Below are 14,662 nucleotides of genomic sequence, written 5' to 3'. Positions count from 1 at the left end.
TGCCATTTAAGCCTTATATGTATCTGTTTTTTATTTAGCTGGAATGCAGTAACAAGTGGACAATCATTATCTTGAGTTAATCAAGGTAAAAAGAGATTTATGTTCATTTACTTTAAAATGTTTCCTGAGTACTATGTTCCAATGCAATATTCTGGAGCTGCAACAGGCCAAATCTGACCAGCTGCCTATTTTTTGTAAATAAAATTTTATTAGAACTCAGCCATGCCTATACATTGGCGGCAGCTTTCACACCACAGTAGCAGAGGTGAGTAGTTCTGATGGAAACTCTATGGCCTGCAAATCCTCAAATATCTACTGTTTGGCCCTTTATTAGTAAAGTGTGTGGATCTTTGCAGAATCTAGATGTTATGAAGAAGGCCTTGAATGACAGATATATCCTTTTCTTTTATGAAGCTTATATTTTAATGGGAAGGAAGAAAATAATAAAAAATTTTAGACAGAGAAGCATCATGAAAACTAGTATTATGATAGAGAATGATATGGTGGGAAGAGGCACGTAGATAGGAGGGTCAGGAAAGGTCTCTCTAGGCAGATTATAGCCGACTATAGAATTCAATGGCAGAACAAGCCAGCTATAAAGCCATCAGAAAATCTAGGGATAATAGTTCTAGATGGAAAAAACAGCAAATAGAATTTAATTGAGACAGAATAATGGGCTTGTTTAAGGTACAGGAAAGTGGATAGTATGTCTAGACATGTGAGTTAGGGGTTATAGTTGCATGCAAGTCCATATTCCCCTCACCCACACTTATAAATAGAGATCCATGTATGTTTTGACATCATTGTCACTAGCCTCTGCCTTGAGGCCCTACCTTTGAGGACCTCAGCCCTAGGGAGCCTAGCACCACATTCTCATGTGATGGCCACTGGTCAGCTACAGCCAGAACAGTTGAAGAAACTCTAGTGGGGCCATTACTTGATACCCTTACAGCCATATGACTTTTTCTCTGTCTTTTTGTTATGCTCTTATTACAGATCTTAATCATTCGAAGCATTTTATCACTTTGTCTTTCATGTGTGCTATTTTAGTTAAATTGCATTTATTTCCTTTTAATATTCTTTTAAAAATTATTATTATTATTATTATTATTATTTTTATTTTATTTATTTATTTTTTTCTTTCTGAAGCTGGAAACAGGGAGAGACAGTCAGACAGACTCCCGCATGCGCCCGACCAGGATCCACCCGGCACGCCCACCAGGGGCGATGCTCTGCCCACCAGGGGGCGATGCTCTGCCCATCCTGGGCGTCGCCATGTTGCGACCAGAGCCACTCTAGCGCCTGAGGCAGAGGCCACAGAGCCATCCCCAGCGCCCGGGCCATCTTTGCTCCAATGGAGCCTTGGCTGCGGGAGGGGAAGAGAGAGACAGAGAGGAAAGCACGGCGGAGGGGTGGAGAAGCAAATGGGCGCTTCTCCTGTGTGCCCTGGCCGGGAATCGAACCCGGGTCCTCCGCACGCTAGGCCGACGCTCTACCGCTGAGCCAACCGGCCAGCGCCTAAAAATTATTTTATAAATGTCAAGCAGCACAGGCATAAAATGGGACAGCTTACTTCACTCAGAAGGTGAGATGTCATAGTCCCTTTGGACAACCTGACATCACAGAGCAGCTGTTCTTTCTCGGGTGTACCCTCGGAGAATAACCCTAGGTAGTAGTCTCCAAGCCTATTTTGGTTGCAGATCTACTCCACACCTAAGTTGAGGCTTAGAAATCAATTGAGAAAAGTGAGAAGTTGCTGATTGAAATTCAACCATTTAGGCCTCAAGGACGGACACATTGCATGGACTCTGGTGGGACTCAAATAATTGAACAACCAGTTCTCTGCCCTAATGACCATTTTAAGTATAAAAAAGATATACCAAAAGGTAGTTTATTATTTTATGCATTTAATACTTAAATAAGAACGGTAAAAGAGGTACACAAAACTAGATTATGTTATAAAAAAGAGTTTTAAAATATTAATGAAAAATATTAAATAATACTTAACAAAAATACAATAAAACTGTTATTTAAGATATTTCCAATGACAGCTTGTCACCCCCTGGTTGTTTGGCACTTCTCTTTACGTTATATGTTTGTTTACTGACGTACACAAACATGAGGGAATTAAAATGTAGTATTTCATCAAAGGTATGATAAGTTTTATGAAATGAATAAATATTACAAGCATAGTTCCATCAAATTTTTTTCACCTATGGATGGAATGAACATTACTACGGGTACTTAGAATACACTGTTGGCCAGATAAACATTAAAAAACAGTAAGGAATGTAAATTTGTAATTTCCACATTAGAGAGAATTTTGATTATAAGTGCCATTTTAACAACTGGTTCACCAAACTCAACAAAAAATTAGGTATTGGTTCTGCCAAACCAGTACAAACAGACTGAATCCCACCACTGCATAGACTCCCCTTGCCCATTTCTCCTTGTAAGTATAGGTGTGTGTGTCAATGGGAGAGAGGTCTGTAGCAACACATCATTCTCTGCTAGAAATGCTCCTGTCTGGAATAAAAGTGATAAGATTAGAGACTAGGGCCTCATAAACATTTTCAAGTTTATGATTTTCTGGTCTACAGTAAAAGTTGGTCAGAAATAGCTAAAATGACCAAATCATTTTTAAAACATCATTGTATTGAGATGTTAACAATGTGAATGTAGGTGACAATTAAATTTGCATGAACACATAAAATCTAATAGATTTCTTCCTGACTTTTGGCTTACTTTAGTCTGATTTCTCCTGCTTTTTCTTCCCAGCTTCATTCAGAAAAAAAGACATTCAATAATAAAACCATATATGTCAACAAAAAACTACTGAAAATTTTTGTTGATTCCACTGAAATGAAAGTGAGGAATTTGAGTATTTTAGGATGACAGGCTAATAAAAAAAACAGCTAGAAGAGTATAGTTTTATTAAAGATTAGCTAATACGTTATTTATATGTGTTCTAATCAGTATTCAGTGAATAACAATCACCAAATAGTTAACATTTTATTTTACCAGTATATTGGTGAATGAGCTTTCTGGAAGAGATAGAGATGAGGAACCTAAATGAGATTTAGGAGTTTGAAAAGCCTTTTACTTGACACAGGTGTCAACCATGTGCGTTGTTGCAATGCAAGAAACTTCTTCAACATCTGGGAAACAGACCAGAGGAATCCTAAAATTAATCTAGAAGTCATAGCGGGCAGCCTCAGTTTATAACCTCATCATCTTTTACCTCATCATTCTTTAAATATAGTATTTGCAGGTAACTGTTGGGTATCAGGCTAAATTACTTAGAATACTAGCTCCTGTAATCCTCACACCAGTCCTACGACCAACCCTACTGTACAGATGAGAAAACTGAGGCTCAATGAGGTTAAGAAATGTACTGTATAAATTACCAATTTTTAAAAAAATTACAATTGGTTGACACATCTTTTTAGTCTCTTTTCATCTCTACCTTGTGGGGAAATGGCTGGGGTTTAGATTGTGGTCCTGAAACAAGTCTTTTGTGTGGACTTTGGAACTCCAGGTCCTCCAGGGCAGAATGCTGCCCTTGTGAGCACTAGAAAAGATTGTTTAAAGAAAAACAGTTGATCCCTATGGCCTTTCCTTATATACCTGAAAGACATTAATTAACTACCCTTCTATGCACCTGAACCCAGGCTGAGTAAAGAGACCAATAAATTCAATAAGGTTGCAGTGATCTGGGCTCTCAGTCCTAGAGGCTAGGAGTCCCCTGTACCCATCTTTCTCTCTATGTTGCATCCTGTGTATGTTTTTTCTTCAGTCCTGCAGCACCTTCCTTTCATGCACACTCATGGCTGAGCTGGTCTCTGCAAGTGGCACTCACCGTGGGGTCTGACGAACAGGGACCTCCAAACAGGAACCTGACCAGAGCAGGAAATCAATTGGAACAGTGATACAATTGGAAGAAGGATCACCGGAGCGATATGTAAAGTAAGGAAATAACTGCTGGAACTCAAGGGGGAAATAGCAGTCTCACTTCAGTCCATCACAGGAAAGCGGTAAGGACATCCTTGGGAAAATACAGGGTAACAATGGAGAATGCGGACAGTGTTATGAAATGCCGTTCCTACGTCTATTTCTTTAAAAGATTGTTAAAGGCTGGTGGGGCTAAAGCCAGTGAAGCAAAACATTTAGAATTATTAGAAGTGATTGAGATTTTGTGTCAAAATGGCGCCGTGAGCAGCGCATCCGACAGCTCTCCCCTAAATCACAACAAATTTATCAACTAGAAACAGAAAAATTTATCCTCGGAGCATTCCGGAGTTCCACACAAACTGATAGCGAAAGGACTGTTATCACTTGAATCTGAGAGACGAGGGTGTGGAGGAATCTACCACAGGGACGTTCTTTCAAACCGCAAGGAAGTGCGCCTGTGGTGACTCAGCCCATATACTTGGGAACCGCGAGCCGCCACAAGCGGCCGACACGAGCCGCCACCGCGAGCCACCGCGAGCAGCCGCGTGCGCGCCCGGTCCGGTTGAGCACCGCTGACGTTCCCAGCGGCCCGCACACTGCGAGTGGGGGTCGCCAAGGCATGCGCCCAGGGCGCCCTGCTGGCCCGCACACCCAGGGGGCTCCATGATCCTGCGCCTGGTGCGGTCCAGCCGCCAGCGGCCGGGCGAGCGGGAGAGGCTTGGGAGATTCTCTCCGAGGGCGGGGCACCTCACCCAGCCATTCAAGCTAACAATCAAGCGTTGGGGGAGGGGCGCGCGCAGGCAGCCTAAAATACCTTCGGAAGCACAGCTGCGACCCAATCACTGAAATTAGCTTAACCCATAAAATCTGCTCACCCTCGGTTCTAATTGATAAGATCTCTCTCAGTTCAGCGATCCAAGACAAGAGGCGTGATATTTTTTAGTGCCTCTCGCTAAAGGGGCGGGGGCAACTTCTGATTGATAGAGCCTCCATATTCAGGGATAAACGCTAACAAGAAGGACTTGGCAGATAATAAGGTCTATACTACACTAGTCGTAAGCAGAGACTAGTGCCTCTTCTTCCCTGCAAAAACAGGCTACAAAGTGTGGAAAGCCTGGGTTGAAAGGTCCAACTAAATGATAGGCGCTGAACAGTCACCTTGACAACAATTGACTCCCACCCCCGCTTGATTACACTGGAGGCCCTGACTGTCAGAGCCTTTCCCAAAGCCTTGCACTGAGTGGGGATAGAGTGGGGATTTCCCAGCTCTTTGAGCCTCTTACTCCCCAGGCAGAAGCAGTTGCAGCCTTATAGCTGGATCACCAGACTGCTAATTCAGAAAGGGGGGACTAGGAGAGAGAATCCAGGAAAGCAAACTCTCTCATCGTTGGACCCTGCAAACGCCAACAAGCCTTTACTTCCAGCAAGACTAAAGCCAATTATATGACATTGCCATAGAATCTCATCAACTGCAAATCCCTACCTAAGAGTGACACAGGGGCAGAGCCTGGGGTACAGAGTCACCGACCAGGAAGAGGGAGAGAAAAGAAAAAGGAAGAAGTTAACCTCTCAAAATCAAGAAAAACCCACAGACTTTACAACTTGATCCACTAATTTTTTGTTGTTGTTGTTGTTGTTTGTTTCTTCTATCTTTTTGCCTTTATTTCCTCCACCTCGGTCCTTCTATTCTCTGCCCATCTTATGCTTCCCCTTTCTTGAACTACACTACCCATGAGTGTTGCATTTTATTTTTCTTCTTCATCCTCACCCTCCTTTAAGGTTATACTCCAAAACATTTAACTCTCACTCTCTCCTCTTTTGTTTTTTTTTGTCTTGCTTTATTTTGTTTTTTTCTCTTCCTATTTTATTTCTTCCTTCGTTTTTCTCTTTTTCTTATTTTTTCCTTTCTATTCGTTTTTTCTTTTCTCATTTTACTTTCCTCCCATATAATCCTCAATCACGAACAAATTAGTTAATTTGGGACTCAAGGCTTTTTTTTGGCTTTATTTCTCTTTTTTGCTTTTGTTTTTTTTTTCCTTGTTTGTTTATTTTTGTGGCATTTTGGGTCCTCCCAACCCAAGGTCTCCATTGTATTTAGTCTTCGCTCCACTTAATACAACAGATTTTTACTTATTATTTTTATTTTTTCTTCTTTATTTTTCTTTTTTGGTCCTTTTTTCTGGTTCCTTCTTATCCCTCTCATTATATCTCTTAGTTGACCATCACGTACAAGCAAATCATCTTATGCTTGTCTAAGATTTTCTTCCTTTTTTTTTTTTTTTTTTTTTTGCATTTAGTAGGTCCCTACTCCCTTTTTTTAGCCCCTTGAACTCTTCACCCCAAATCAGGCCCTCCATTATAGGCACGATATTTCCCTGAGGAGGGGAGAGGAGGGAAAGAGAAGAGAGAAAAAAAAAGGGGGAAATAATAAATTATTACTGTTTTTTTTTTGTGGGGTGTTTTACCTTTTTTTTTTTTTTTTTTTTTTTTACTTTTTACTCTTTATTAATTCTAATTAGTGCTATCAATAAGACCACCCTCAGATGCCGATAAGAAAGAGGAAATCGAATATTATGGATACAAAAGAAAGAGAAGTAACACAAATAGATGTGGAAAAATCTATGGAGAAAAGACTTAACATATTGGAAGCCTTGGAGCTAAATGACAGAGAATTTAAAATAGAAATCTTAAAATTACTCAGAGATATACAAGAAAACACAGAAAGGCAATATAGGGAGATCAGAAAACAACTCAATGAACACAAAGAATATATTACCAAGGAAATTGAAACTATAAAAACAAATCAAACAGAAATGAAAAACTCAATTCACAAGCTGAAAAACGAGGTAACAAGCTTAGCTAACAGAACAGCCCAGATTGAAGATAGGATTAGTGAAATAGAAGACAAACAACTTGAGGCACAACAGAGAGAAGAAGAAAGAGACTCAAAAATAATAAAAAACGAGAAAGCCCTACAGGAATTGTCTGACTCCATCAGAAAGAATAACATAAGAATAATAGGTATATCAGAGGGAGAAGAGAAAGAAAATGGAATGGAGAATATACTCAAACAAATAATAGACGAGAACTTCCCAAGCCTGTGGAAGGAACTAAAGCCTCAAATTCAAGAAGCAAACAGAACACCAAGTTTTCTTAACCCCAACAAACCCACTCCAAGGCACATCATAATAAAGATGACACAAACCAATGACAAAGAAGAAATTATCAAGGCAGCCAGGGAAAAGAAGAGTACAACATATAAAGGAAGGCCTATTAGATTATCATCAGATTTCTCAGCAGAAACTCTACAAGCTAGAAGAGAGTGGACCCCAATATTTAAAGCCCTGAAAGAGAGGAACTTTCAGCCAAGAATACTATACCCATCAAAGCTATCCTTCAAGTATGAAGGAGATATAAAAACATTTACAAATACAGAAAAGATGAGAGAATTTATCAACAGAAAGCCCCCACTCCAGGAAATACTAAAGGGGCTTTTCCAACCAGATTCAAAGAACAAAAGAAAACAACACCACAAGTAACAGCTCCACCAAGAACACAATAAAACCAAACTTAAACTGTGACAACAAAGGAAAAAAAGGGGGGAGAGGATGGAGATTAACAGTAGCAAAGGATGATGAAGTGCAGAAATACTTATAAGATAGGGTACTACAATGAATATGGTAGGTACCCTTTTCATTACTTAATGGTAACCACCCTTAAAAAAACCACCACAAAAACACTTGACTTAAAAAAGGTAGCAACAGAGGAAAGAAGTATGGAACACAAACAAACAAAAACAAATTATAGAAAAACAAAAGAGAAGAATCAAACTAGATAGAAAACTAACAGAAAGCAATTTATAAAATGGCAGTAGGGAACCCACAAGTGTCAATAATTACACTAAATGTAAATGGATTAAACTTACCAATAAAAAGACACAGAGTAGCAGAATGGATTAAAAAAGAAAATCCAACTATATGCTGCCTACAAGAAACACATCTAAGCAACAAGGATAAAAACAAATTCAAAGTGAAAGGCTGGAAAACAATACTCCAAGCAAACAACACCCAAAAAAAAGCAGGTGTAGCAATACTCATATCTAATAATGCTGACTACAAGACAGAAAAAGTACTCAGAGACAAAAATGGTCATTTCATAATGATTAAGGGGAAGTTGAATCAAGAAGACATAACAATCCTTAATATATATGCACCAAACCAAGGAGCACCAAAATATATAAGACAGCTACTTATTCACCTTAAAACAAAAACTAACAAAAATACAATCATACTTGGAGACCTCAATACACCGCTGACGGCTCTAGATCGGTCATCCAAACAGAGAATCAATAAAGATATAGTGGCCTTAAACGAAATACTAGAACACCTGGATATGATAGACATCTATAGGACACTTCATCCCAAAGCGACAGAGTATACATTTTTCTCTAGTGTACATGGAACATTCTCAAGAATTGACCATATGTTGGGCCACAAAGACAATATCAGCAAATTTAGAAAAATTGAAATTGTACCAAGCATATTTTCTGATCATAAAGCCTTGAAACTAGAATTCAACTGCAAAAAAGAGGGGGAAAAACCCACAAAAATGTGGAAACTAAACAACATACTTCTAAAAAATGAATGGGTCAAAGAAGAAATAAGCGCAGAGATCAAAAGATATATACAGACAAATGAAAATGAAAATACGACATATCAGAATCTCTGGGATGCAGGAAAAGCAGTAATAAGAGGAAAGCTCATATCACTTCAGGCCTATATGAACAAACAAGAGAGAGCCGAAGTAAACCACTTAACTTCACACCTTAAGGAACTAGAAAAAGAAGAACAAAGACAACCCAAAACCAGCCGAAGAAAGGAGATAATAAAAATCAGAGCAGAAATAAATGAAATAGAGAACAGAAAAACTATAGAAAAAATCAATAAAACAAGGAGCTGGTTCTTTGAAAAGATCAACAAAATTGACAAACCCTTGGCAAGACTCACCAAGGAAAAAAGACACAGGACTCAAATAAATAAAATCCAAAATGAAAGAGGAGAGATCACCACAGACATCATAGAAATACAAAGAATTACTGTAGAATACTATGAAAAATTATATGCCACCAAATACAACAATCTAGAAGAGATGGATAAATTCCTAGAACAATACAACCTTCCTAGACTGAGTCATGAAGAAGCAGAAAGCCTAAACAGACCAATCAGCAGGGAGGAAATAGAAAAAACTATTAAAAATCTCCCCAAAAATAAAAGTCCAGGCCCAGACGGTTATACTAGTGAATTCTATCAAACATTCAAAGAAGACTTGGTTCCTATTCTACTCAAAGTCTTCCAAAAAATTGAAGAAGAAGCAATACTTCCAAACACATTTTATGAGGCCAACATAACCCTCATACCAAAACCTGGCAAGGATGGCACAAAGAAAGAAAACTACAGACCAATATCTCTAATGAATACAGATGCTAAAATACTAAACAAAATACTGGCAAACCGAATACAACAACATATTAAAAAAATAATACATCATGATCAAGTGGGATTCATCCCAGAATCTCAAGGATGGTTCAACATACGCAAAACGGTTAACGTAATACACCATATCAACAAAACAAAGAACAAAAACCACATGATCTTATCAATAGATGCAGAAAAGGCTTTTGATAAAATACAACACAATTTTATGTTTAAGACTCTCAACAAAATGGGTATAGAAGGAAAATATCTCAACATGATAAAGGCCATATATGATAAACCATCAGCCAACATCCTATTAAACGGCATAAAACTGAGGACTTTCTACCTTAAATCAGGAACAAGACAGGGTTGTCCACTCTCTCCACTCTTATTCAACATGGTGCTAGAAGTTCTGGCCAGAGCAATCAGACAAGACAAAGAAATAAAAGGCATCCATATCGGAAAAGAAGAAGTAAAGCTATCACTTTTTGCTGATGATATGATCCTATACATCGAAAACCCGAAGGACTCCACAAAAAGATTATTAGAAACAATAAACCAATACAGTAAGGTCGCAGGATACAAAATTAACATACAAAAGTCCATAGCCTTTCTATATGCCAACAATGAAATATTAGAAAACGAACTCAAAAAAATAATCCCCTTCACGATTGCAACAAAAAAAATAAAATACCTAGGAATAAACATAACAAAGAACGTAAAGGACCTATATAATGAAAATTACAAAGCATTGTTAAGGGAAATCGAAAAAGATACAATGAGATGGAAAAATATTCCTTGTTCTTGGATAGGAAGAATAAATATAATCAAAATGGCCATATTACCCAAAGCAATATACAAATTTAATGCAATTCCCATCAAAATCCCTATGAGATTTTTTAAAGAAATGGAACAAAAAATCATCAGATTTATATGGAACTATAAAAAACCCCGAATAGCCAAAACAATCCTAAGGAAAAAGAATGAAGCTGGGGGCATTACAATACCTGACTTTAAACTATATTATAGGGCCACGATAATCAAAACAGCATGGTATTGGCAAAGAAATAGACACTCAGACCAATGGAACAGAATAGAAAGCCCAGAAATAAAACCACATATATATGGTCAAATAATCTTTGATAAAGGGGCCAACAACACACAATGGAGAAAAGAAAGCCTCTTCAACAAATGGTGTTGGGAAAACTGGAAAGCCACATGCAAAAGAATGAAACTCGACTACAGCCTGTCCCCGTGTACTAAAATTAATTCAAAATGGATCAAAGACCTAAATATAAGACCTGAAAGAATAAAGTACATAGAAGAAGACATAGGTACTAAACTCATGGACCTGGGTTTTAAAGAACATTTTATGAACTTGACTCCAATGGCAAGAGAAGTGAAGGCAAAGATAAATGAATGGGACTACATCAGAATTAAAAGTTTTTGCTCAGCAAGAGAAACTGATATCAAAATAAACAGACAGCCAACTATATGGGAACTGATATTTTCAAACGACAGCTCAGATAAGGGCCTAATATCCAAAATTTACAAAGAACTCATAAAACTCAACAACAAACAAACAAACAATCCAATAAAAAAATGGGAAGAGGACATGAACAGACACTTCTCCCAGGAAGAAATACAAATGGCCAACAGATATATGAAAAGATGCTCAGCTTCATTAGTTATTAGAGAAATGCAAATCAAAACTACAATGAGATACCACCTCACTCCTGTTAGATTAGCTATTATCAACAAGATGGGTAATAGCAAATGTTGGAGAGGCTGTGGAGAAAAAGGAACCCTCATTCACTGTTGGTGGGACTGTAAAGTAGTACAACCATTATGGAGGAAAGTATGGTGGTTCCTCAAAAAACTGCAAATAGAACTACGTTATGACCCAGCAATCCCTCTACTGGGTATATACCCCAAAACCTCAGAAACATTGATACGTGGAGACACATGTAGCCCCATGTTCATTGCAGCACTGTTCACAGTGGCCAAGACATGGAAACAACCAAAAAGCCCTTCAATAGAAGACTGGATAAAGAAGATGTGGCACATATACACTATGGAATACTACTCAGCCATAAGAAATGATGACATCAGATCATTTACAGCAAAATGGTGGGATCTTGATAACATTATAAGGAGTGAAATAAGTAAATCAGAAAAAAACAAGAACTACATGATTCCATACATTGGTGGAACATAAAAATGAGACTAAGAGACATGGACAAGAGTGTGGTGGTTACCAAGGGTGGGGGGGGAGGGAGGACATGGGAGGGAGGGAGGGAGGGAGAGAGTTAGGGGGAGGGGGAGGGGCACAGAGAACTAGATAGAGGGTGACGGAGGACAATCTGACTTTGGGCGAGGAGTTTGCAACATAATTTGATGACAAAATAACCTAGACATGTTTTCTTTGAATATATGTACCCTGATTTATTAATGTCATCCCATTACCATTAATAAAAATTTATTAAGAAAAAAAAAAAAAGAAGTGATTGAGAAACATTGTACTTGGTTCCCTACTTTAGGAAGTCTAGACTTCAATGACTGGGAAAAGGTAGGAAAACAGTTGAAAAAAATACGTACTCAAGGTGTTCAATTGCTGGCTACTATCTGGCAGACTTGAACCTTGGTAAAATTGGTTTTAGAACCTTTGCAAATGATGATGATGATGATGATGAGGGAGAAGAAGAGTGTAAGGAGGTTAAATACACTGAGCCTGAAAGTGCCCTGAAGGTTGACAAACCTTCTTTGCCATCTGTTTCTTTCGTTGATTTTGCAAAATCTTTGCCACCCCCTCCACTACCTATTTTTGTACCTAGGGAGTTTCCACCACAGTTATCAGCTCTCCAGAAAGGAATATTACAGGCTCGTAGAGAGGAAGATTTAGATGTGTTGCAAATGGCCTTTCTAGTAACAGTAACAGAGAGAGTGGCTCCTGGGGTGGATACCCAAAATCCTAATGGGGTTTTTGAATTCACCCATGAGCCAATTCCTTTTAAAATATTGAAAGAATTGAAATTAGCAATACAGAACTAATTCTCCTTTAACTTACAGCCTAATTCAGGGTCTTGCTGAAGGTTATTTAATTCTGGTTGGCTGGAACACTTTGGCTTGAACTATATTAAGTTCTGAGGAATTTCTACAATTTAAGACTTGGTGGTATGACCATGCCAAAACTCAAGCTGCATATAACAGAGCCTGTAACATTCCCATTTCATTAGAACAACTGGTGGGCTCTGGAACACGGGTAGATGTCCCAAATCAACTACCTATGAATGATCAGGCCATTACCGAAATTAGGAGATGTTGTTTGCGAGCTTGGGAGAAAATTGAATCTAATGGACAAACAACTGTCTCTTTTCAAAAGGTATTATAAGGACCAAAAGAGCCCTATACTGAATTTATTGTCTGGATCCAAGAAGCTATTAAAAAACAAATTACCAGCCTGACCAGGCAGTGGCTCAGTGGGTAGAGAGTCGGACTGGGATGCCGAGGACCCAGGTCTGAGACCACAAGGTCACCAGCTTGAGCGCGGGCTCATCTGGCTTGAGCAAAAACTCACCAGCTTGAACCCAAGGTCCCTGGCTTGAGCAAGGGGTTATTTTGTCTGCTGAAGGCCCGCGGTCAAGGCACATATGAGAAAGCAATCAACGAACTAAGGTGTTGCAACGAAAAACTGATGATTGATGCTTCTCATCTCTCTCCGTTCCTGTCTCTCTGTCCCTGTCTATGCCTCTCTCTGACTCTCTCTCTGTCTCTATAAAAAAAAACAAAAAAAACAACCAATGTTGAAGCTGCTGACACTATACTCCAATTATTAGCATCTGAAAATGCTAACCAAGATTGCCAAAAGGTTATCGGCCCAATGAAAGGAAAATTAAGATTTAACTGGATACATTAAAATTTGTCAAGGAGTAGGTACTGAGGGCTACTATGATGGCTCAAGCTGTGGCAAGATTAAAGTTAAACTCAAAATTTTCAGAAAATGCTATAATTGTGGCAAATTAGGACATACAAAAAAGGAATGTAATAGAAAAGGCAATAGAATAACTCCTCAGCAAAAATGAGGAAATGAAGGAAGAAAGCTGCCCAGGATAAGCCCACGTTGTAGGAAAGGTAACCACTGGTCCAGCCAATGCCATACTCAATATCATAAACATGGGACACCACTTCAGGGAAACCACCAGCAGGGTGTGTTCCCAGCCCCATTCCCAAAGGGAGCATACCCAGTACAGCAGGAACCTTTCGGGCTTCCTCGGGAGTAATGCTCTGCAGTATCTTGGAATTATCTCCAGCCACAGCAGGGAGTGCAGCCATAGATATTACTACCAGAGAGGGTATTATTTTAACCCCCAGACAGGACCCTGTAAAGGTTAAGACTGGATTATGTGGACCACTACTTCCTAATACTGTAAGACTTTTGCTAGGACTTTCCAGTTTAATATCAAAAGGAGTCCGAGTTCATACTGGAGTTATTTACAGTGACTATACTGGGGAAATTATAGTCCTGATGTCTTCCTCAATCCCATGGAAGGCAGATCCTGGAGAATGAATTGCTCAATTTTTATTGTTGCCCTATATTTCAACTAGAACAAGCCAGAAGGTCCACGGTTCACAAGGATTTGGGAGCTCTAGACAAGCACGAGTCTTTTTTTTGTGTGTGTGTGGCAGAGACAGAGTCAGAAAGAGGGACAGATAAGGACAGACAGATAGGAAGGGAGAGAGATGAGAAACATCAATTCTTCGTTGCTGCTCCTTAGTTGTTCACTGATTGCTTTCTCATATGTGCCTTGATGGAAGGGGAGGGCTACACCTGAGTGACCCCTTGCTCGAGCCAGCAACCTTGGGCTCAAGCTGGTGAGCCTTGCTCAAATCAGATGAACCCGTGCTCAAGCTGATGACCTCAGAGTTTCGAACCTGGTTCCTCCACATCCCAGTCCGATGCTCTATCCACTGCGCCACCACCTGATCAGGCAAGCACGGGTCTTTTTAACAGAAAAAATTGTAGATGAACATCCCACCTATAAAATTACTATACAAAATAAAAAATTTAAGGGTCTAATTCAGTGGTAGTCAACCTGGTCCCTACTGCCCACTAGTGGGCATTCCAGCTTTCATGGTGGGCAGTAGTGGAGTAACCAAAGTATAAATAAAAAGATAGATTTAACTATAGTAAGTTGTTTTATAAAGATTTATTCTGCCAAACTTAGTGAAAATTCGAC

This window comes from Saccopteryx bilineata, chromosome 3, assembly GCF_036850765.1.
Source record: "Saccopteryx bilineata isolate mSacBil1 chromosome 3, mSacBil1_pri_phased_curated, whole genome shotgun sequence".
Lineage (NCBI taxonomy): Eukaryota > Metazoa > Chordata > Mammalia > Chiroptera > Emballonuridae > Saccopteryx > Saccopteryx bilineata.
Note: the sequence above shows the minus strand (reverse complement) of the source record.